The following is a 24,000-nucleotide window of genomic DNA, read 5'->3' on the forward strand; positions in this document are numbered from 1 at the left end:
AAAAGGCAAGCAAATTCTAACGTCACATGATTAAGGAAAACCTGATTGCTTCATCGAGCTAGACACCATCTGTGCGTCGCACTGATAAATGTCAGTATTGACGTCGAGATACAGTTTTAAAAATATGTTTATGCTCATATAAATGTGTTTATCTTCTTGATTAAAGAACTGTGTAGGCACAGGCGCAAAAAGAAGTTAAGATGTTTATTATCGAAAATAAAATATTCTGGATTGAATGAACCCAGAGCAATATACTCTAACATTTTACATTCGTAATGGTGAAAATGTTCCATTAATGAAATCTAAATCTAAGAAGCATTTTTTATTTTTTTAAAATATAGACACACAAACATATATATCTATACACACATATATATATATATATATATATATATATATCTCAGAGAGAGAGAGAGAGAGAGAGAGAGAGAGAGAGAGAGAGAGAGAGAGAGAGAGAGAGAGAGAGAGAGAGAAGTATTAGAATGCTTCTAAGACAGACTGTATTTGGTATATACACGAATGACAAAAAAAGTAAGCACAAGAACTGAGAGAGAGAGAGAGAGAGAGAGAGAGAGAGAGAGAGAGAGAGAGAGAGAGAGAGAGAGAGAGAGAGAGAGAGAGAGAGGTTAGAATGCTTCTAAGACAGACTGTATTTAGTATATACACGACTGACAAAAAATGAATACAAGAACTGAGAGAGAGAGAGAGAGAGAGAGAGAGAGAGAGAGAGAGAGAGAGAGAGAGAGAGAGAGAGAGAGAGACTCCTTGCGCTGTCAAATTACTCCTTCCAGGAGTGTTCCTGAAGATGCTAAAGGACTCTTATCACCTCTACTCCTACGAATTATTTTGCCGTTACGATATTCATAAGGAAGTTTATCATCTTCAGGAATGCCTTACCCTGAATGAAATTGTTTTATATAACTGGAATAACAAAAAAAGGCATCTAAATTCTTCTTCTTCTTCTTCTTCTAAGGGTTGCTGCCATGAATAAATTTCTTCAGGTGTCTTGGGTGATCTTGAAAGTTGCCTATGAGTGATGTTTAATGAGCCGGAACTGGCTCCTGGGGAAGGAGAGGAAATCCTTATATATATATATATATAATATATATATATATATATATATATATATATATATATATATATATATATATATATATATATATATATATATATATATATATTTTTATAATCAGTTTTTTTTCTTGGTTCTTTCTCTGGTCACCTACGCGGAGGTTCGGGGGTGGGAATGGGGTGGGGGAGAGGGGCAATATTACCTTTACATCTGTGCATTTTTATCCTCACTTACGGTTACACACACACGCACACACATACACACATACAAACTATTGTCATTATTATTGATTATTATTATCTTCAATATCACCACCTGTATCTTATGCAAGTTGCCTCTCCCCATATATATATATATATATATATATATATATATATATATATATATATATATATATATATATATATATATATATATATATATATATATATATATATATATATATATATATATATATATATATATATATATATATATATATATATATATATATATATATATATATAGAGAGAGAGAGAGAGAGAGAGAGAGAGAGAGAGAGAGAGAGAGAGAGAGAGAGAGAGGCGACTTGCATAAGATACAGATGATGATGATTTTGACGGTAATAATAATAACAACAGCGCGTAGCAGCCCTCAAGAAAAACAAAAGTACTGACAAACAAAACACGAGCGCTGTTTTCCAGGACGAAAAGTCCCTGACACTGTTTTGCAACAGTTCCAACGAAAACAGAAAACGGAAGCACAACACCGCAGCTTTGGAACCGACGTATACAAAAGTTGGAGACGAAAATAATTAATCTTTTCTGTATATTTATCCCTATTATGATATTTTTTAAAACATTAAAGGATTCGAATATCACTAGATTCACAAATGGGAAAAGATATTAACTGCATCATTGGAAAGACGAAAGAAAACAGGCTTTTTATCAAGGTGATTTTATTGTAGATTATTTATCAAGGATCTGTCTATCGTAAGTATGATTTTAATATGCAATATTCAAATGAAGAGTGAGGTAATTTTTTTAAAGTTGCTAAATTACCATTATGTGTTCCTAAATCACTAAATCAACCACGCTCAGATTCCTTCAGTCGACTGGTTCAGTATGATTTTAATATGCAACTTTCCAATGAAGAGTGAGGTAATTTTTTTTACCAATGTGTTCTAAATCACTAAATCAACCACGCTCAGATTACGACTGGTTATATGATTTTAATATGCAACTTCCTAAATCACTAAATCAACCACGCTCAGATTCCTTCAGTCGACAGGTTCAGTAAACAAATGTATTGTTATTTTATTGAATTTGATTCAGTGATTTCAAAATTTTACTGAATTTGATTCAGTGATTTCAAAATTTTATAAGATAAAAAAATGCTTTGCTTTTTGTAAAAGAGGCATGCAGGACCTGACTCCAGCAAAAGTATACGGTGCTCCGTGAAGGATTTCTGTAGGCTGCGTTGATGAATCCTTAAAAATGTCAGGTTTAGTGTGACTTTAAAATGCAAGGATTGAGCAAAATCCTTTCAAGAAAATATGCTTTATCAATTTGCCATTGTTACGTGTAATTAATTATGCTTATTGTATCTGGATAATCTGACTTTAACGACAACAACACCATTAATAATAATAATAATAATAATAATAATAATAATAATAATAATAATAATAATAATAATAATAATAATAACTGAGAAAAAATTATGTAAGCGTTATTTTCTTTCTTCCTTCAGTACGATACATTTATCTGTATTTTATATGTATTTTATCCATGGAAGTTTTACCGTCATTTAATACTACTACTACATTTACTACTAACTAACTACTACTAATAATAATAATAATAATAATAATAATAATAATAATAATAATAAGAAACTATTCATTATATTTGTCTTTATTTCATTGCACATTATCAACGTTGTGTTAAACTTTGTCGAAAAAAAAGCAATCATAAATAATTTTATCTTTACTGAATAATAATAATAATAATAATAATAATAATAATAATAATAATAATAATAATAATTATTATTATTATTATTATTATTATTATTATCATCCCTTTAGCTTTACTTTTATTAATTTCATGATTTTTATTTATAATAATAATAATAATAATAATAATAATAATAATAATAATTATTATTATTATTATTTAATATTATCACAGAGAAAACTATATAATTAATCACAGGTTTTTACCTAATCCTGACTGTATTTCAAAAGTGATGTGTTGAGCGCTTTCGAATAATAATAATAATAATAATAATAATAATAATAATAATAATAATAATAATAATAATAATAATACTTAGCCAAAAAAAAAAAGGCATTCCGTACAAACCGAGTCGTTACTTGCTAACGAATCTGAAAGTCACTTCGGACAAAGGACGCCCCCACCCCCCAGCCCTCCCCCCACCCCACCCCGCCACACAAACTTCACCGGAATGCCGATGGTATAACACGGCAAACTTTTAGTTTTCGTCAACAAAGCATCGCGGGCAGCAAACAGCTAGACAAAGCTAAACTAGATCGAACATATATTTCTGGCACTCCATCTCGTCTCTCCTTCCCACCGTCCATTTAGCCAATCAGGGCGGAGGAAATCAGATCAGCGGGGGACACACAACTGCTTCTCCAAAACTTGCCCATTGACACCGAATCACAACAGAGAGGTGGGTAAAGTTTAATTGGATTTCGAGTTTCTGCAATGATGGAGGCCAAGGGAGAGAGAGAGAGAGAGAGAGAGAGAGAGAGATGAATGAAGGTAAAGAAGAAGAGTCAATGACAAAGACAGGATAGGGAGGAAATTAGTGAGAGAGAGAGAGAGAGAGAGAGAGAGAGAGAGAGAGAGAGAGAGAGAGAGAGAGAGAGAGAGAGAGAGATGATTGAAGGTAAAGAAAAAGAAGAGTCAATTACAAGGACAGGATAGAGAAGAAATTAGTGAGAGAGAGAGAGAGAGAGAGAGAGAGAGAGAGAGAGAGAGAGAGATGAATGAAGGTAAAGAAGAAGAGTCAATGACAAAGACAGGATAGAGAGGAAATTAGTGAGGGAAGGATCAGGTACGAGAGAGAGAGAGAGAGAGAGAAAGTCTACCACTTCCTTGACATCAAAATCTTTACAAATTACCTTTCTTCTCATTTCAAAACACGAAGTTATTGATACAAATCTAATTAAAAACCTACCATTTCTTTGACATCAAAATCTTTACAAATTACCTTTCTTCTCATTTCAAAACACTAAGTCATTGATACAAATCTAAAAAAAAAAAAACTCGAAGAACAGAGAGGATAAAATGATTATCAGAGCAGTTTATGAAAAAAAAAAAAAATCGATAATTTTCCATTTTTTTCGCTTCCTGTAGGAGAGAGACGACGACGTAGGCGCTGCCGCTGGTGCTGACGCCCAGATACACTGCGCCATTATGGCAGCAGCTTCAGGAGAGTCTGGTCTCTGCCCTGGTGCATCAATATTCTGATGTGCTCAAGGTGATAACTGAGAATTTATGAGGCAACGATACTCTATGTCACCCACGTGTCTGGGATGGGGAATGTCATAAGAAGGGGGTGGGGGAGTGATTGGGGAGGGGGGAGGTCCAGGGAGGTAGGGGGTGGGGAGGGGGAGGAAGGTCCAGGAGAGAAAATGTTGGTGATTGAGGTCGTGAGGGAAGAAAAATATGCTCTTCAAGATTTTATCAGTATCCCTCAAGAGTTATCTCTTGGGACACAATATTCCACCACGATAATGTTAAGCTGTAATATAACACCAAGATAAATATAAATTACAGTACACCCATAAAGATATTTTTTTTAAATATATATACGAGTATCTAGCCACGATATCTTCGAGGTACAGTCCCCATAAAGATATTTTTTTTAAAGGTAAGGTACATCGCCACTATATCTTCGAGGTACAATACTCTGTCTCATGAAACCTACCTATAGTGTCTTCAAGTCACGATACCACACCACAATACCGTCAGGTTGCGGTTCACTACTACGATACCTTTATGTGGCAAATTACGATATATTTCTCAAATGACTGTTGTAAGGTTTTAAGTCATAACGAGTTAATTTTGAAAGAAACATTGCTATTTTATCAAACTGAAACAAACTACTTTGAAATGTTTTAGACATACAAATAGGGTGAAAGATGACCCTCAGGAACAATTAAAATAGACACACAGCAATAGATACTTTTCAAAATGGAAGACAGAATTTACAAGAGAAGTGTATAACTCTACAAACAAGTTCCCTCGTGCAGAAAGACCACCAAGAATATATCTTGGCTATTGCATAGAATCTATAGCATGCAAAGTTTGCAAAGTTGATTACATATAGAACCGGACTGGTCAGTGAATGACTGGATCAGTACCCAAGACCTTTCTCTACCCACGTAAGCCCTGGAGAAACTAGACTATTGGCTGCTGGTGATTCAACAGGTAGACCAACGGGCCTCCCCAAATCTATATCCCTAGCTTAGAGATCATACTGATCCAATCATTCACTGACCAGTCCTGTTCATTCTATAATTAATTTAGCAAACTTTGCATTCTCTAAATACTATGCAATGGCCAAAATTTATTCACGGTATCCCTAGCACAGAGAAGGTAAGGTTATGTACCAGTGAAAACCTATCAAGCATTGAGCGGGGCTTGGGGCTAGAACTCAGGGCCTACACTTGAAAGAATGAACAACATGAAACTTGAATTTGACATAGACAAGAGGTAGACAGCATCACAAACTCAATAAGGGGTGAGTTTTGATATGGGAGACACTTTGGCGATGTCTTCAGTTACAGACTGGAAGGAACCACGAGAACAAAGCACTGGGGAAGTATCTGTAACAATGAAGAGGACAGAAATTACAAGAATTTTCAATTTTGAGTTTCCTACTTTAAAATCTACATCACAAAAGATCTGTTGAGTCTTCAGTAAGCTACAGCCACTGCAAGAAAACCCTGATATTCAAAATGAAGTCTAATAGGCACTAGGCTCTTTGAAGTATATTATTCGACTTGATTTTCAAAGGGAGTACCATACTACAGTAACAACCTTTAGTGGTTTGGATGAGTGATAGGCGAAGGTCTTCAGAGCTCAGTCCCATGTAGGCTTTTATTAGCACTAGAAAACATTTTTTAACCGCAAACTTGACAATTTATAACCCAAAACTGAAAAATTGTTCTCTCGATTTCGACAAAGTTGAAAATTCTATTTATCACCTAATATTGTAAAAATACTATAATTTCTTTAGGACCGAGACTGATTTCACTTGGTAAAAATAAAAGTTAAATGGGATATAGAGTACAGGGTTAACTTTGATGGAAAAAAATATAAAATATATTAATTAAAAGGCTATATATATATTTAATAAGATTTTCTTTTAATGGTTTTGAATATATATATATATATATATATATATATATATATATATATATATATATATATATATATATATATATATATATATATATATATATATTTCAAAACCATTAAAAAGAAAATCTTATTAAATATATAGTTCAAAGTACCAAGTACTTAGAATTTAATCCTTATAAAAATATCAGCGAGTGAAAGGGAATATTGCGGATATACTAACTGAAATACTTGTGGAAAAATGCACAAAATACGTGTCAGAAAATATGAAAAAAAAAAAAATTATATCAAAGAAAATTTCAATGCAAAAGCAAATGATCCCAATGGAAAATCACAAACGCTAAGCAATCAGATCACTGAGAATTGAAGAGAATACAACGAAAATAGTAAAAGTTGACACTGATTATACATCAAATATCACCAAAATATTATTTAGATGCCTGAGAAAAAATCCTTGAAACCAAAATACAAAATGAAAACAACATCAAAATGAAGTAAAAATCAAAGTCCAACGCCAAGAGAGAGAGAGAGAGAGAGAGAGAGAGAGAGAGAGAGAGAGAGAGAGAGAGAGAGAGAGAGAGAGCATGCAAGGTTCTCCCAGTTATCTCGCCCAATGAACATCATACATGCCAGCGAGAGAGAGAGAGAGAGAGAGAGAGAGAGAGAGAGAGAGAGAGATCTATGCAAGGCTTCCCCCAGTTATCTCGTCCAATGAAGGGTGAGTAATGAGTTGTTATAGGAGCCGTGATGGAGAAATTTATGGACAAGCGCTATCGAACGTGTCTGTCCAACGGCCCGCTCGCGCGCCTGCAAAGTCCCTCGGCCTTCCGGGAGATGCGGCGGAATGCAAATTGGGACGGGAGAAGAGAACGCGAGTGAAAATGTGCTTCAGGAAAGCGTCTTTTATATAAGGAACGCATCGCTAAATTTGCATGAGGGCATACAAAAAAGTTACGTAGTTTATCTACAGTTGAGTTTTTCAATGCCGATGGCCTCAAGGCATTTTCAATCGTTCACTGCCAAATACTCTTTTTAAAATCCATATACCTTACATATTTCTTTTGGAATATGTAAAATGGATGTCTTTGAATGCGTGTGGCAATTATTAAGCTCATACAAATACTATTATTATTATTATTATTATTATTATTATTATTATTATTATTATTATTATTCAATGCTGATGGCCTCAAGCCATTTTCACTCGTTCACTGCCAAATATTCTTTTTGAAATCCATATATTTTACATATTTCTTTTGGAATATGTAAAACAGATGTCTTTGAATGCGTATGGCAGTTATTAAGCTCATACCAGTGTTATTATTATTATTATTATTATTATTTAGAAGATGAACCCTATTCGTCTAGAACAAGCCCACGGGGGCCATCGACTTTAAATACCAGCTTCCTAAGAATGTGGTGCTCAGAGTAGCAATAACCCGTCACTGCTGATTGGGAGAGTCCACAGGTCCACAACAGACTAACTTACCACTCGTGAGGGCCGCTCACATTGGCATAAGGCCACCTCAATCTAAACCAGCAAATTACCGGGCAATAATAGCAGAAATGATGAAATCACAGGAAGAAAATAGAGTCCTCTCATCCCTAGGATACCACAAGCAAGGGAAGAAGTCATCTGGAATCGCAGGACGCGATAAGGTGGGGGGGGGGGGACCAAAAGGACCCCTCAGCTATGCACAGGATTTGTGATGCCAAAGTGGGACGGGAACGGCTTAAGGACACGTCATATATACCCTCCGGTATACAGGACTCGAGGAAGGATACGGAAAAAAAAAATTGTCTGTTACCCTCCTTCATGGATGCTAAATTATTTCAAACGTCAGCTAGGAAAATCTAAGAATGTTATAAAGAAAGATACACTGCGACGCTCCTGATTTTTTCTGTGGGAATCTCACACACACACAGAGAGAGAGAGAGAGAGAGAGAGAGAGAGAGAGAGAGGAGAGAGAGAGAACAGAGAGAAAGAGAGAGAGAGAGAATTTGGAAGAGGAAGAGGTGAGGAACAGGAAGATTTAAGGAAGGAGAGAGAGAGAGAGAGAGAGAGAGAGAGAGAGAGAGAGAGAGAGAGAGAGAGAGAGAGAAGAGATAATTGGAGGAGAAGAGAGAACAGGAGATTTAGGAAGGAGAGAGAGAGAGAGAGAGAGAGAGAGAGAGAGAGAGAGAGAGAGAGAGAATAATTTGGAGGAGAAGAGATGAGGAACAGGGTGATTTAAGGAGGAGGAAGAGGTGAGAGAACAGAGAGAGAGAGAGAGAGAGAGAGAGAGAGAGAGAATAATTGGAGGAGGAGATTTAGGAAGGACAGAGAGAGAGAGAGAGAGAGAGAGAGAGAGAGAGAGAGAGAGAGATCATTTGGGGAAGGACAGAGAGAGAGAGAGAGAGAGAGAGAGAGAGAGAATCATTTGGGGGAAGAGGTGAGGAAGAGAGAGAGAGAGAGGGAGAGAGAGAATAATTTGGAGGAGGAAGAGGCGAGGAACAGGGAGATTTAAGGAAGGGAGAGAGAGAGAGAGAGAGAGAGAGAGAGAGAGAGAGAGAGAGAGAGAGAGAGAGAGAGCCGGAGGAAAGGACGAGTGTGTGTTCCAGACAGCGGGAGTGTAGAGTTCGGAAGACGAGGGCCATTGTCTCAGCATCGAGTATGATTTCTGGCCAATATATCTACGTTTATGGGTCTGCTCCTGTTGTCGGAGTGTGCGCTATTCTGTTTTGAGAACCTGGGGAGGCTGGAAGTGAAATAGTTTAACATGATTCTCTCCGAGGCCGCAAGAAAGAGTTTTGACTGAGATAAGAGACTTGGACAATGGCGGAAGCAAGGACTCTGGAGGCAACGGCAGGGCGTCATTCACTGAATTAGGATATATCTGTTCAGTGGCTGGTGTACCGAATGTGGAGTCAGATTCGGCAAAGGCAAATATATATATTTTGATACAGAGAGAGAGAGAGAGAGAGAGAGAGAGAGAGAGAGAGAGAGAGAGAGAGAGAGAGAGAGAGAGAGAGAGGATGACCTAGCTAATGCGAACGTGAGAGGTTGAAAACACAAAATTTTTGCTTGTTTTTTCCCACAAAGTGATACGTGGCCTCCAACCGGATGAGAAGAAAAAGAAAAAGAAGAAGAAGTAGAAGAAGAAGAAGAAGAAGAAGAGCAGGAAAAATGGAGAGAGAGAGAGAGAGAGAGAGAGAGAGAGAGAGAGAGAGAGAGAGAGAGAGAGAGAGATCCCATCGTGTGTCTTATCCGGAATATCGATGGATGACCGTCTTCTGTGCTTGACGCCTCCCATTGTTATTTTTACTGTTATTTATTGTGGCCTATTTTTCAGGGACGGTTTGTGTGTGTGTGTGTGTGTGTGTGTGTGTGTGTGTGTGTGTGTGTGTGTGTGTGAGAGGGCGCAGCGAGAGACGAAGATTTGTCAGTGTCTTCAAATCTCGGGCTGTCACCGGGACCCGCGTGAGATTATGGCTGGTGAAAAAGGAGGTAGGCCCTGCTATTGATGGTCATGGAAAAGGGGGGGATAAATGGGATACGAAAGGGGGTCAGGGAGGAGGAGGAGGAGGAGGAGGAGTCAGCAGGAAGACACTGGTATGAAGGAAACATGGGAATGAGAAGGATAGTAAATGAAAGGAGAAGGAAGCAGGAAAGAAGGGAAATAAGTGGGGGATGAATGGGGTATAAGAGGAGGAGGAGGAGGAGGAGGAGGAGGAGGAGGAGGAGGAGGAGGAGGAGGAGGAGGAGGAGGAAGGAAGAAGGGAAATAAGTGGGGGATAAATGGGGTATAAAAGGAGGAGGAGGAGGAGAAGGGAAATAAGTGGGGGGATAAATGGGGTATAAAAGGAGGAGGAGGAGGAGGAGGGGAAATAAGTGGGGGATAAATGGGGTATAAGAGGAGGAGGAGGAGGAGGAGGAGGAGGAGGAGGAGGAGGAGGAAGGATAAGGGGGGGGGGGGGATAAATGGGGCATAAAAGGAGGAGGAGGAGGAGGAAGAGGAGGAGGTAGAAAGAATATACTGGTACGAAGGAAACATGCGAATGTGTAGGGTAGTAAATGAAAAGAAGGAATCAAAAGAGAAGGGAAAAAGGTGACAAATGAGGGTAAGAGGAGGAGGAGGAGGAGGAGGAGGAGGAGGAGGAGATAGCAGGAACATATATCCTCCTGGCATGAAGGAAGCATGGGAATGAAAAGGGTAGCAAATGAAAGGAGGAGGTAGCAGAAAAGAAGGGAGAACCATATCTGAAGGGGACTTCGCCCCTGAAAAAAGGAGGATTCAGTGCCATCGATTTTCGTGTATCTGGACGAAGCAAACACTTAATCATTGGTCGAGCAAGAGAGCCGACGTGGCCAACGACGTTGCTAACGAGGAGAGACATTTTGCTGCCGATAACTTTTTTTGTGTGGAGGAATAACTGAGCAAGGTGTGTGTGTGTGTATGTATATTTATATAAATTTATACATAATTTGTATATATATAAATATATATACATTCATGTATATATATATTTATTTATTTATTTATATATAATTTTCGGCTATTTGTAAGTGACACGAGGGTCCATAAAAGATTTCTCTTTCTGACAAAATCAAATTATATACATTCAAAATTCAAGTTCTTCTTGACCTGTCTATCTATCCTTATAAATTACTTTATACATACATACATACATACACACACATATATATATATATATATGTGTGTGTGTGTGTGTGTGTGTGTATATCTCACATACCTTTGTAACTGTATAGCTACTTTCCTATCACCACAGAATCTGCAACAAAAACTCACTTCGCGTTTCGTAGCTGTGACAGAACGCCTACGGCAATCATTTCTCAGATCGCATAACTAAACACAAACCTGTCGCCCCAAGAGAAGAGAGAGAGAGAGAGAGAGAGAGAGAGAGAGAGAGAGAGAGAGAGAGAGAGAGAGAGAGAGAGAGAGAGAATTTACTCAGAGAGAAAGGGAATCCCAAGAGACAAATGACAAAGTATAGTCTCGGCTCTCGAACTTGTCTTATCAGAGACACCCAAATAAATTCCCCCAGGTACTTTCTGAAAGTATAATCCCATACTATGCGATTTCAAATGACAAACGTATTATTTGTTTTTTCTTTCCCTTTACTGCACCTCCGTTCATATTCGCTCTGTTCCATCTTCCTTTCCACCCTCTCCTAATAAGATGTTTTCCACCTGTTACATCTTCTTTGCTCTCAATTTCCCATTCAGCGCTGAATGACCTCGTGGGTCCCAGTTTTTGGCCTTTGGGCTAAATTTTACATTCCATTCCATCGTTTCTTTTTTTTTTTTTTTTTTTACTGTATTTTCCATTTTGTTTATTTATACCACATGAAAACTGACATCAAAAAGTTGATAGTCGTTAAAAAAAAATTTCTAAACACGCTTTTATTAAAATGCACTAAAAAGTAAAAAATCACTTTTCGAGACACCAGGATTTTTCTTGCAACATTTCCTTCCATGTTTGGCCCCCACGCTTTTATTTTTGTAGACATCATTAATTGTAATAAAATCCTGGTCTCTCAAAAATTATTTTGTACTTCTTTGTGCATTTTCATAAAAGCATATTTTAAAAAAAATTTATATAATTTATTTTATACTTTTTAGTTTTGACAGAAATTGTAACCGATTTATGATTGCTACTAAAAAAAATTGAACGTGATATCCTGTCGAGCCAAAAGAAGTTTGAAAAGTCAGTAGAGTTTTTAACTTATTCTACCGAGTCAAAGAAGGTATTTAAAATCCAAGGAGTTTCACAGAAATCCTGATATACTGGGAGAGGTCACTGTAAGGTCACTGCTGACCTATTGATCATGTAAGATTGTATTGTCACCGGGGTTGAATAACCACGCAAAATTTCAAGTCCATCGGACGAAGCGAACATATCGAAAATTGAGTTACAAGTTTTGACCCAAACAGACAGACAAACTGACGGACAGATGCAAAAGTCAAGTAAAATAAAAGCACGTAAAAATTCGTTCCTTGCTGCGTATTTCATAAATGCGATTTTTCTGAGAATGTATTCATAAATATAGATTTTTCTGATTAGGAAATATTTTTTATAATAATTATCTCATTCCTAAAAGCATTTTTTTTTGGGGGAGGGAGTGGGTGATTGGGTTGTGGGTTGGGGAGGGGGAGTTAGGGATCACAAGAGTTAATACTTTGAAAAGCGTCCATTTACTTACGTATGTCTTGAACAAAACTTGTCTTTACATAAAATTGGAGAATAGAACTATGATCCTATACTAAATTACACAGCAATATTTTTGTATATATACTTAGGTATTTACATTAAAAATAGAAAATAAAACTGTAGGCTTTGCCTATACAACTGTTGCATAACAGAGACCAGGAAATATCGAAAGTGAAAAATTACCATTTTGTCAAATTCTTTGGTTACGTAACTTTTGCCCTACGGGAATAAATGTTGGCTTTAACATATGCAAAAGTTACTTCCAAAATTTCTATTCTTGATTCTGAGAGCTCACCCACTTCCTATGAAAACACAATAATAAAGAAAAATAAATAAAAAAGTAAAATAATTTACGAAGTTTCATGTTATGCCAAGCCACTTTACCAGGTACATGAAAAATGTTAATTTTTCACATTTTTTTTACATCCCGTCGCACCACTCCTTCACATTTTGAAAATGTTAGGAGGCCTCATAACACGAAAAAAAAAAGAAAATAAAAAAAAAGGACGGTTGAGGGTTATAAATCTCCCCCTACTTCATATTTACCCCCAAGAAACTATTTAGGCCTAAGGAGTTTTTACAAGAGTTAGAGTAAGTTTCTCAGGAGAAGTTTAGCTTTCGGTGAATAGGCTGACTGATGACTTGCATACGAGACCAGCTGAACACTTGAACACTTTTCCTTCTTTGAGTTCGAGTTAAGTTCGTCACTTCGACACCCCCACACTTCCTCTAGCCATTTTCTCTCTTCTTCCATCCTTTCTCTCTTCTCCCTTGTCGATCTTTCAATCCTGAATCACCTCTTTAAGTAATCCGAAGGGATTTTCTTAGGATTTGGAGTAGATGATTTCAGATAACGATTTTGGAAGAGAGAGAAATGCCATTTCGTCTATCGTACCTTTGTATCTCGTTTGTACAGACCACTGGCAAATGTTTTTATTTGTTTATTCCGTTGGTGCTAATAATGTTGTCACCGTGGAACCTTACATCTTACTGAAGGTTTACGTGTAGAAACTGTAAATATCTAATGCACTGTAAAGTGTCCACAAAAGTACACACTCACACACACACACATTAGGAAACAGACTGAGTAACAAAGGTGTTATATGATTTTATAAAAGCTGTTGCCAATTCATGTTTTTTTAGTTTTCTGAAAAGAAAACTATTGTGCCGGCTTTGTCTGTCCGCCCGCACTTTTTTCTGTCTGCACTTTTTCTATCCGCCCTCAGATCTTAAAAACTACCGAGGCTAGAGGGCTGCAAAATGGTATGTTGACCATCCACCCTCTAATCATCAAATATACCAATCAAATATACCAAATTCCAGCCCTCTAGCCTCAGTAGTTTTTTTTTATTTTATTCAAGGTTAAAGTTAGCCATAATCGTGTTCTAGCAACGATATAGGCCAGGCCACCACCGGACCGTGGTTAAAGTTTCATGGGCCGCGGCTCATACAGCATTATGCCGAGCCCACCGAAAGATAGATCTATTTTCGGTGGCCTTGATTATACGCTGTACAGAAAATTCGATTGCGCCGAAGACTTTCGGCTGCTTGTTAATTTCACCTGAATGGTGAGCGTGACTGTTTAACAAACAACTGAAAACGTATACTAGAAATTAAAAGAAAGATGGAGAAACAATACGAAGAGAGAACAAAAAAACGTGAATATCGTTCACAGTCCGCTATCAGTAAATCGCCCGAGTTCTCTGACACCTAAGATGGCGCCACCTTCTCTCTCGCTAATTCGAGAGCCATTGGAAGAGCAAAAGGAAATTACAATTAGCGGATCGGTGAACGGCTGTGCTATCAGCGTCTCAATGCAACATACGCAAGGATCATTGAATGGCTGTGATGATGATAGTGTCTCAATATATATATATATATATATATATATATATATATATATATATATATATATATATATATATATATATATATATATATATATATATATACATACATTATATATACAAACATATACTCATATATACACTCCACTATATGAACCGTAAGTTATCTATATCCCGATTTTTTATTTTTTTCCGTCGCCTAAAGCCCAGATATTGCATTGATAATAAACTCTATGTTTGTCTATCACAAAACTCGCACAACGAGATGCAGAACAACATAAAGCACTTGATATTTATGTCTGATGCAATTGCAAAATGCAATAAGCCATTTACCCATATGCAGTAAAACTGTGCGGAACATATGACAAGTCACTGATGCGTCCATCCATCCTCACACTTTCTACCCATCACAGTTGCCCCACAACCAGGTACGTAATTTACTTCATGGGTCGAAAGATGCGCAATTTGTCGTCAGTGAAACATAGGTTTTATTATGGACCAAAGGCGGTTTGTCTAATGAAAACCTCTGATGATATTTCAATAATACGTTTCCCTTCATCTCAAATCCACTAATGTATGAAATGACTGATCTATCAAAATTTAGGCCACAGGCCAAGCGCTGGGGCCTATGAGGTCATTCAGCGCTGAAGGGGAAATTAAGAGTAAGAGTTTAAAGGTGTAACAGGAGGAAAACCTCAAAGCAGTTGCACTATGAAACAATTGTTAGGAATGGGTGGAAAGATGGAAGAATGGTAATAAAAACGGAGGTACAGTAAAAGGAATAAGAGGGGTTGCAGTTAAGTGCCGAAGGGACGCTGCAAAGAACCTTAAGTAACGCCTACAGTGCACCAAGTGTGGTGCACTGACGGCACTAACGCCCTACGAAATCAAATCAGTAACGAACACCAAATCCACGGGTTTCACACCCTCACAGCTTAGCCACAATCACCACGATTAAATAATACCCAAGTTAACACCAACAAAAAACCGAAAGTAACAGCCTCCCGTCTTTTCAAAGCAACGAATTACCTCCTTATCTCAAAGACGAGACAGTCATCCAGACAGACCTGTCATTCTGAGAACGGCGTCATCTATCAACGTCGCGTCCCCTTGTATTCCGAACTAAGGTACAGGCCCCATTATCTTCTGATTAATTGATCACAGCATCAACTGGGGGATGCCGACGACACAGCCTATCTATCTACCTCTCTATCTGTCTATCTATCAGTCTTTCTATCCATCTCTAGTCTTTGTCCCCTCAAAACACAAAAGACTGCCGAAGACGGCGAGCGGCTTTCCTCAGTCCTTTCTCCTCCAACGAGATGAATAGCGGTCCAACAGAAGACGCCCGCTGAAGCAGAATCGATCTCAAGATTGAATCATTTCTGACAATAACTGTTTACCGGATGAGGAATTATGATACCAGGGCCAAAGATTAGGTAAATAGATTGGGTAACAGAGGTGATTGAGTCATCTGGTGGTGTTGTTTGTGTCGTACATTACTATTTCATTTTTTTGGACCCAGTTGCTTACTGGTGTGTTAAATCATTCTCTTGTCCGGATACTGCATTTCAAATCTAAGACCACAGTATAAAGTCTCTTACCAGGATACAAGAGAACAGGAATATAACTCTGCTGAATGGAAGCGCTCCAGGTTTCTTTATGAACTCATGGTAGATTTAACCTCACACTTTTGTAACATTTCAATTCATGGTTATTTTGGTTCTTATACAGTTCTACTCCGGGATTTGACCTTGAATACATATACATACATATAAATCTATAGTGTATGTGTGTGTGTAAATGTTTACAAAAATAGTTTATTCAGAGAGTGTGTGTGTGTGTGTGTGTGTGTGTGTGTGTGTGTGTGTGTGTGTGTGTGTGTGTGTGGGAAACTGCAGCACAAAATAAATGAAAAGAAATTAATAATATATATATATATAAATATATATATATATATATATATATATATATATATATATATATATATATATATATATATATATATATAGTGTGTGTGTGATTGTGTGTGTGTGTAACAAAAACGCCTGTAATCGTATAGACTAATACCTTAATAACCCCTTAACCAGTGACGTCACAGCAGACACACACACCCAAACAATCGCATATAAACGGAGGTGTACAGAGCAGGAAGCGCTATCAGGCCAACAGAAGTGCAGGGTGTGAGAGTTTGTGAAGTGATCCAGAATTGCGAGAGAACTCCAAGTCCAATTTGTGGACTTAAGGACATTTCCATATCCCCATCATTATGGATACAGACCTATTGCAATTCTGCGTACTTGTTTATAGACAAAACTCGGCTACTACCCGAGAAAGAAGGTGGAATAATTATAGATTTTAGGACTCGAATGAATATAAGAACGGGAAACACTGTCATCGTTTAAAATTACCTAATAAAATGCTGTTTTAAGGAAGAAACTGTTCCTACGGAAATGGAAGCACAATAACCGCTCGAAGAGCCACGATACCCTAACAATTGGGCTGTGAAGATATAGCTGGAAAAGTTACCCCAATTACAAATATATATATATATATAATATATATATATATATATATATATATATATATATATATAAATATATATATATATATATATATATATATATACATACATATACACATATATAATATATAATTTTAGTTTCTATCTAAGTTCGTAAAAAGGTGTGTATTCCATAACCGGAAGAATTCACTTTCGCCCTCGTATCCAAAAAAAAATAAATAAAGGCCAGCGTTTGACCCATGGGGATCCTAAAAAAAAGAAATGAAATAAAAAGAAAGAAAACCTATCACTTTCTCCTGCAGCTGCAAATAGCAAGTCTTTTGTCCATCTCCGCTGACGTCCAGAGGCTCCCCGGGAATAACTTTGCCTGCGACGCCTTTGAAGCCCACGGAAATCTGTAACAATTCGGCAGGTCCTTAGGAGGAGGAGGAGGAGGAGGAGGAGGAGGAGGAGGAGGAGGAGGAGGAGCTTTGCTAGGCGATGACAGCCGACGAAAAAATTCCCTGAACGAGAGATCCGGCGTCGCGTATAAACCTCTTTCCTCCCACCCACCCGCCATCCTTCCCCTCCCCCAAGCATCTCCAGCCAGCGAACGCCTCCGCCTTCCCCAACCCTCTCCCCCATCCCCTACCCCCTCCCCTCCCCGCTTTCTCTTCCTCTCTTGTAGTAGATGCTCAGACGCCTTCCCTTTGACGAGTCGACGAAGCCAAAAGGCCAAAGGGACGAAGAAGATAAAGAGATAGCGACGCCAAAGACAGAGGACAGGCGATAGGAGAAAGAGCGAGGAAGAGGGAAAAAGCCTCGAAAAATATTTGCGAAAATTGGAGAATGAATGATGGAGGATTGACGTCTTATGTACTTTTGTATGGCGAATAGACGACTTTGTCAATTTTTTTTTTTTACGTCTGGGGTGTTTGGAGATATTTACATGTACTTGACATGTCTGTACTAACTTTCTCTCTTGGTTAAAAAATACTGACATAACTGAGGACAAATATCATATATATATATATATGTTTATGTGATACATTTATATATACATATATATATATATATATATATATATATATATATATATATATATATATATATATATATATATATATATACATATATTTATATATATACTGTATATATATAAATACATACATACAAAAAATATTACAAAAAATATATAAATACCTTTTTTTTTAAAAGAGTGTAACATCGAATAATATTATAACCATAAACTGATAGCTTTAATATCAAATGACATACATGGAGAATTATCACCGAAGGGAATTTATATATTGATAAATGAACAGGTACCACTGGGACTTGACATGGACCCATGAGAACGCTGGCAAGTTAGTGGGATCAAGAGAGGTATAGTTAAACGACATTTGTATTCAATTGTATATAAATCACGGTGTGATAAAAAATTTCATATATATATATATATATATATATATATATATATATATATATATATATGTATATATATATATATATATATATATATAACCATATATATATATATATATATATTATAAAAAACAAAAAAAATTACAAAACTAAATACCTTTGAAAAGAAAACATCGAATAACCTCTAACCATAAAAAGATCAGACAAACAAACAAACAAACAACCACATAAGCACAAACAAACAAACAAACACACACACACAAACACTTGATTGTCAAACAAGTTCACCTTAGACAATCTACTGCTCCAGAGAACTCCCAGATCTTGAAACTGAAAAAGTCGTCCGGAAGATAATCACTGAACTGAGCGACTACAAATTATTCTTTGACGAAACACATAACCAAAATAAATATATAATTTATATTCTACTTACATAATCGCCTGGCGACATCAAGAAAGACTGGAACCTCGAGTTCTGTCTGTGACGGAGAGTGACTCGGTATAAATCTGGAAGACAAAATAACGTTCAGAATTAAGATTATTTTAAAAGACGAAAGAAAATGACGTAAATAAAAAAGCTATAAGGAGTCGAGGCTTTGAAAAACGTGGATTTTCATAAAAACTTGTAGATTTAGGCTTAATTGACGGTGAACATCGGTACATATTTGAAGCGGAGATGCAATGTATTGCTATTATACCTTAAAGGAATTCTCCTCGTGTTTTATATTTTACTTAAATTTTATGTATTTATTTATTACTTTAATTTATTTTTTCTTTCTAATAACTGATCTCTTCTTTCTGTATTTCCTATTTCCTTCTGTTAAGTCTTTCAAATGAAGTCCTTATTCTTTGGAAGATTGAATTTCATGTCCGTGGCCCCGGTGGACTTGTCCCATATTAGTAGGATTCATCTTCTGTATAATAATAATAATAATAATAATAATAATAATAATAATAATAATAATAATAATAATAATAATAATAAAGCGAGCTTCTGCGAGATTTCACGATTTCACCGCAAAGGATGTATATGCAAATAACTATCACTGTTCAACTATACTGAAGATCTTGGCTGGCCTTATTGAAAAAGGTATTTTTTTTTTTAGCATACACCAGGACTTAACAACTCTATCAGAGGAACATGCAAAAACAAAAATGAAGATTTTCACAGCTTTCATCTTACTTGGGTGCCCTCAACTAGGCGCTTATTAAAATTAGATTCCGGGAATCGATGAGGGTATCGTGTTGAAGCCCCATCAGGGCTGGGTATAAAGCCTCAGGAATCGCAAGCCTTATTCCCACACAAAGCCTGAATTCAAAGTTGCAACGCCATCGTCAAGTAAAAGCACACAGTGTAAATGCAAGTCTGAAATTTTAGCAAAACCAGTTTTTCAAATATCAAAATCATAAAGAATATCTTCCGCACATCAGAAACATGTAATATAAATAATAAATTCAGTTATTCCTTTTTCTTATCTCTTTAAGCAGTAATTAACTTCCATAATTAAATAAGGACACAGATCTTATACTTAATTCATTCATTCATTTCATACTTGAGAATCCGATTTCTGTTGCGAATATCAAGATATAAAATATTTTCACACACCAAAAACATTTGGGATAAACATTCAAGTCAATAATTTCTCTTCTTATCTCTAATAAAAAGTAGCTAGCTACCATAAGAAAATAAAAATACGGGCCAAAGTACACGATCTTATTCTTAATTCATTCATACTTTCATTCCTTTGAAAGAAATGTTCATTCTCTGAAAGTTTTTTAATCCATTCAAAATAGACAAAAGCATCATCGGATAACCAAAGCCTTGAAATGATTACCAAAGAGCAGGCAGATGGAAAGGAGTGGAACTCTGACAGCCGAACTGTCTTCGCAAAACAGCCTCTAACTACCGAAAACACCGCATTACACACGAGGCGCTAAAGAGAGAGGAAGTTATCATTAATTTCCCAGAGTCGAATGCAGCGGTGGGCGATGACGTAGGACCCACTAAAGACAGCGCTTACAATGGCGCCACGAAGGTATGAATAGGCTATGTATACGTATACGCCGGTTGTCAAACGCATTTAAGGCTATCAATTGCGACTTATCTAGCGCGCGTGCGCGTACGATACAATGCCCTGGGCTTCCAGAAAGTGCCAGAGGGCTGTGGAGAGACCTCTTTCCAAACTTATGCACAGAACTCGAGTCATCGGGGAAATTATAGCTGCAATACCACAGTCGTCTTTGCGCCAAAAGGCCGAATTGCTTGCTAAATTAGCGCTTGTGTTTCTCTCTCTCTCTCTCTCTCTCTCTCTCTCAATTCTTTTCACTTATGTGAGGTTAGTGTTACAATAAAAGACCTAAATGAGAAATGGAATAACGTTCATTTTCCTTTAAATCTTCTTGTTGCCTTCTTAATACTATTGTGTACTCACACCGCCAAAATGTCGGTAATATAAGAGAAGATCGTGACGACGGGTCCAGAGGGTAGGGACGTTACGTACCGTCACGAAGCTCCGACCGAGGTATCTTAATTTTGCGTACATATTGCCTGCCAGTTGTACTGGACAGGGCAACTTTAACTATCAATATAAAATATGGATACACTGGGTTTTATTTTGCGGAAATACCCCTCTTGGCTGTATGCTACACGATGTGTGCTTTCTCCAGCGAAAGCATACGCTGAAGTCAATGTAGATTTTTCCTTTCTCCAAAGAAAGCATGCACTGAAATCAAATCAAAAGCAGATCAATTCCCTTTTCCTTTCTCCAGTGAAAACCTGAAATCAATGTACCAAAGAAAGCATAAATGTAGCTTTTTCCTTTCACCAAAGAAAGCATGTAGTCAGATCAATGTAGCCTTTTCCTTTCTCCAAAGAAAGCATGCGCTCAGACCAATGTATGGTTTTCCTTTCTCCAACGAAAGCACGCGCTCAGATCAATAGTTTCTTTCTTTCAATGTACTTTTTCGGCGATGGCATGCGCTGAAATCTCTTCCTTTCTTCGACGATGGCATGCGCTGAACTCAATGTAGCTTTTCCCTTTCTCCAACGAAAGCACGTGGTGAAATCGATGTAGCTTTTCCTCGTATTACAAGTGTAATTAACCGAATATACCGACCCTCCTTACGCGACCACCTGGAAACGATACGTTTGGATCTCTCACAGTTCATATACTTTCAAAATTAGAAAGGCAAGAAACAAGGAAAGGGGGAAAAGTACACGAGAGAGAGAGAGAGAGAGAGAGAGAGAGAGAGAGAGAGAGAGTACGAAAATCTTCGTTTGCTGAATCAACAAACGAAGCAATTTGCACCTTTCGTTTTTAAAGAGTCAAAGTTTATTTTTTTTCAGCTCATCGGTAATGTTTGGACGGAGGAATAAAAGATTAAAATTAACCTCCCCCCAAAAAAAAAGTCCGATGGCGAACAGGTTGTGTGTTTTGGCGCACACTAAAATCCTCAAGTATGTTGAGTATGTCGTAATGTTAATGAAATGCTCTTTCAAAAAACTTGCTCGTTTTGGTAGTTTTATATATATATATATATATATATATATATATATATATATATATATATATATATATATATATATATTAGATATATATATATATACTTATTCTTTTTAATTAAAAATTTCCGAGTAACGAAACGTATCAAAGTCAAGGCAAACATGAAAGTTTCTTAAAGAAGTGGAGTTTGATTGCTAGAAGCGAATTTGAATCAAATCGAAGAAATGAACAGAATATAAAATTTAAGCCAAAGGCCAACCGCTGGGACCTACGAGGTCATTCGGCGCTGAAACACAACTTGACAGTAAAAAGATTTGAAACGTGTAACAGGAGGGAAACCTCGTAGTTGCCCTATAAAAAAATTGTTAGAAGGTGGAAAGTAAGATATAAGAAAGAGAATATAAACGGAGGTAGAGTAAAAGGGAAGTTTGGAAGCTGTTGTTTTATTACACCGTGATTTATATACAATCATGAAGCTACAAATGTATAATACCCAATTCACGCTACTTCGGGAATATCCCCGATGGGGAATTATCACCGAAGGGGAATTTTATAAGTGACAAATGGATCGGTACCGCCGGGTCTCGATCCCTCGACACAGTACCTTCCAACGACTCCAGTCGACGGTCAAACCACTGTACGCGTATATATATATGTATATATATATATATATATATATATATATATATATATATTATATATATATATATATTATATATATATATATTATATATATATATCAAGTAATTTGTTTATCTAATATTTAAAACAAACTTTTCTTACTTTGCTCTTCCTACGACGCCTTCCTTGTTCAGTACTTCCTACCATCACCTCCTTATATCTCCTCCCCTAACCCCCCAACTAACCTTTTCCTAGCCCCAGTTCTAGCTTCACTTCTTCCTCCCTCCTCCTCCTCCTCCTCCTCCTCCTCCTCCTCCAGCCTCAACATCTTACACTTCCGCCTCCTCCATATGCATTGAGAAACAGCTACCATACACCTCCCTATGAATGAAAGAGTGAAAACACGGAAATACAATAAAAAGGAATACAGAGAGAGAGAGAGAGAGAGAGAGAGAGAGAGAGAGAGAGAGAGAGAGAGAGAGACAGTGATATGGAGAGCCAGGGCACTTCTGTATCGTGACCTGAGTCTCTTGACTCACTTGCTTCAACCCATTGAGCTCTAGTATGGCTGGTGAAGACTCGTCCTTAAGCGCCTTTTCATAACTCCTTCAAAACTATGTTTTTTTTCCTCTGGTGGGAATGATGGCGATGGTGTCCTCTGGGGAGGAGACCTGGAGGAGACCTGCCTCGGCATTCGGCTTCTCACTTAATGGGGGGGGAATTGTTTATTTATTTATTTTTTGCCATCCAAAGGGCAAGACAAATATCTGTCTAGCCAGGAGACTTGTCTCAGTAGGACAAGTAAGAGTCTTCTCCATCATAATTCACGTCCTTGTCCTTGTCCTCGCATTTCTGGTTTGTATTGTGTTTGTTTGAAAAGCTTAAAAAATAGCTGACTTGTCACATACTGCAAATATTATAATAAATAATAATTAATGATCAGCCTCAATATCTTTCCAAGGCAACATGAAATTCGTATATCCCACATATATTCGTAATAACTAAAATTAAGGTATACTTGATTTGATGTTTGTCTCTGTTGGCTGGACAGAGTCCTGAGATCTACACCAGGCCTTAATTATCCCTTTCTTTACCTTACCACGCTTGCCTTGTCTTAGTGGAAGGGCCCGTGCTGGCAAAAAATATTTTTGAAAGGAAATATTTTTTAGTAAGAAATATTTTCGAAAACGCAATAGAAGCTCACATCACAGGTGTCCTCATAAAACTTGAAAATTAAAGCATATGCTTTTATTCAGTTCATGATAAAGTACGATAAACGTGGGTGGAAACATTATTCATAGAATTAGTTGTGAATGGTCCCATGTTTTTCCTTATGGCTATGTCTACCGAAACTTTGATAAAACTAAGGTTGTCAACCCCACTGGAAATGTGGTTTGTCTCTTGAATTTAAATAGATCTGGAGTGAGGTAACGTTTCCCCTA

At 37.0% G+C, this 24,000-nt stretch overlaps 1 long non-coding RNA gene across 1 annotated transcript in view; it reads right to left on the reverse strand.

Moving 5' to 3' along the window:
- Positions 1–24,000, reverse strand: part of LOC136854235 (uncharacterized) — a 1,096,131-nt gene that overhangs the window by 348,494 nt on the left and 723,637 nt on the right. The window contains exon 5 of the long non-coding RNA XR_010857668.1: positions 18,868–18,941. This is a non-coding gene — a long non-coding RNA (uncharacterized lncRNA). The remainder of the gene's footprint in view (positions 1–18,867; positions 18,942–24,000) is intronic.

This window comes from Macrobrachium rosenbergii, chromosome 28 (genome assembly GCF_040412425.1).
Source record: "Macrobrachium rosenbergii isolate ZJJX-2024 chromosome 28, ASM4041242v1, whole genome shotgun sequence".
In the NCBI taxonomy this organism is placed as follows: Eukaryota; Metazoa; Arthropoda; class Malacostraca; order Decapoda; family Palaemonidae; genus Macrobrachium; species Macrobrachium rosenbergii.